The following is a 2812-nucleotide window of genomic DNA, read 5'->3' on the forward strand; positions in this document are numbered from 1 at the left end:
GTCTCGAGGGGTTGTTCGAGGAATTAGAGGGCATTAAATGGGATGTAATAGGGCTTAGCGAGGTTAGGAGGGCAGGCGAAGCCTTTACGGTGCTGAAAAATGGACACGTCTTATGTTACCGTGGTCTAGAGGACAGAAGAGAACTGGGAGTGGGATTTCTAGTCAATAAAAGCATAGCTGGCAACATAGACGAATACTACAGTATTAACGAAAGGGTAGCAGCTCTTGTAATTAGGCTCAATAAGAGGTACAAGCTCAAGGAGGTGCAGGGCTACGCGCCCACATCCAGCCACGACGACCAAGTAGTGGAACGCTTCTATGAAGATGTGGAATCGGCCATGGGTAAAGTAAAAACGCAGTGTACTGTAGTTATGGGGGACTTGAATGCTAAAGTAGGCAAGAATCAGGCTGGAGACAACGCAGTTGGGAACTATGGTCTGGGCTGTAGAAATAGCAGGGGGGACCTACTAGTTGAGTTTGCAGAACGGAATAACCTACGCATAATGAATACCTTCTTCTGTAAACGGGAGAGTCGGAAGTGGACCTGGAGGAGCCCGAATGGGGAGCACAAAAATGAAATAAACTTCATATTATGCGATAACCCTGGCGTCGTGCAGGATGTGGAAGTGCTCGGAAGGGTAAGGTGTAGCGACCACCGTATGGTAAGATCTCGAATTAGGCTAGAGTTGAGGAGGGACCGCAACAAGCTAGTACGAAAGAAGCCGATAAATGAGCAAACAGTAAGACGTAAAGTAGAAGAATTCAGGATCGCGCTGCAGAACCGATATTCCGCCCTTAACGAGGAAGCCGAGCTTACGACACAGGAAGCCAGCGAAAACCTTACACGCATTCTCACGGAGTGTGCAGTAGAAGTCGGGGGCACTATGGCTAGACAGGATACTGGTAAACTTTCACAGGAGACGAAAGATCTAATCAGGAAACGGCAAACCATGATAATCTCTACCACAGCTGACAGAATAGAACTAGCAGACCTCTCGAAGTTAATCAATAAGCGCAAGACAGCTGACATACGGAAGTATAATATGGAGAGGATCGAATACGCTGTAAAGAACGGAGGTAGCCTGAAAGCAGTAAAGAGACGTCTTGGCGTGGGGAAAAATCAGATGTATGCACTTAAGGATAAGCAAGGCAATGTCATCACAAATAGGGATAAAATAGTCACAGTGGCCGAGGAGTTCTATAGGGATCTGTACAGTAGCCGCGACATACAGGATAATGCCGAACGAGACAGTAGTTCAGAGGAGATAGACATCCCACCAGTAACGACCGAAGAAGTAAGGAAGGCTATAAAGAAATGAAAGGGGGCAAAGCACCTGGTGAGGATCAGATAACAGCAGACCTCTTGAAGGACGGTGGAGAAATTGTACTTGAAAAACTGGCAAACCTGTATACGCAATGCCTAATGACCGCAATGGTACCGGAATCTTGGAAGAAGGCGAAGATCATCCTAATCCATAAGAAAGGCGACATGAAGGACTTGAAAAACTACAGGCCGATCAGCTTACTGTCAGTCGTCTACAAGGTATTTACCAAGGTAATCGCTAACCGAATCTCTGCAACCTTAGATTTCAGTCAACCTAAAGAACAAGCAGGGTTCCGTAAAGGTTATTCAACAATGGACCATATTCACACGATCAATCAGGTGATAGAGAAGTGCGCTGAGTATACTCAACCCCTATATATAGCCTTCATAGATTATGAGTAAGCATTTGACTCGGTCGAAACCCTAGCAGTCATTCAGGCATTACGGAACCAGGGGGTAGATGAGCATTATGTAAGAATACTAGAGGATATCTATAATGGGTCTACAGCTACTATCATCCTCCATAAGGAGAGCAGTAAAATACCTATAAGGAAGGGTGTCAGACAAGGAGACACAATCTCTCCAATGTTATTCACAGCATGCTTACAAGAAGTATTCAGAACGTTGGATTGGGAACAGGTGGGAGTAAGGGTTAATGGAGAATACCTTAGTAACCTCAGATTTGCTGATGACGTTGCCTTGCTAAGTAACTCGGGGGACGAATTGCAAAGCATGCTTTCCGCACTGGGCGAACAGAGTAGAACCGTGGGCCTGAAAATAATATGCAGAAAACTAAAGTAATGATCAATAATCTCAGGACAGCACAGCAGTTTGAGATAGATGGCGAGGCAGTGGAAGTGGTAAGCGAATATATATACTTAGGCCAAGTTGTGACCCCAGATCCCAACCATGAGGCAGAGATAATTAGAAGGATCAGAATGGGGTGGGGTGCATATGGCAGGCATTATCAGATAATGAATAGCAGCCTAGCATTGTCGTTGAAGAAGAAAGTGTATGACAGCTGCATCTTACCGGTACTCACCTACGGGGCAGAAACTTGGAGGCTCACTAAGAGGGTTCAACTTAAATTGAGAACGACTCAGCGGGCAATGGAGCGGAAAATGATAGGTGCAACATTAAGGGACAAGAAGAGAGCGGAGTGGGTCAGGGAGCAAACTGGTGTTAAAGACATATTAGTAGAAATTAAGAAGAAGAAATGGACTTGGGCAGGGCATGTAATGCGAAGGCAAGATAACCGCTGGTCATTAAGGGTAACAGAGTGGATCCCTAGAGAAGGCAAGCGCTGCAGGGGGCGGCAGAAAGTTAGATGGGCAGATGAGATCAAGAAGTTTGCGGGGATAAATTGGTCACAGTTGGCACAAGACCGAGGTAATTGGAGAATATTGGGAGAGGCCTTTGCCCTGCAGTGGGCGTAGACAGGCTGGTGATGATGATGATGATGTGCGTTGGTAGAATCTTACATTAGAA

The sequence above is a fragment of the Haemaphysalis longicornis genome, unplaced genomic scaffold (assembly GCF_048455015.1).
Source record: "Haemaphysalis longicornis isolate Haplotype H1 unplaced genomic scaffold, Haemaphysalis longicornis Haplotype H1 scaffold_13, whole genome shotgun sequence".
Lineage (NCBI taxonomy): Eukaryota > Metazoa > Arthropoda > Arachnida > Ixodida > Ixodidae > Haemaphysalis > Haemaphysalis longicornis.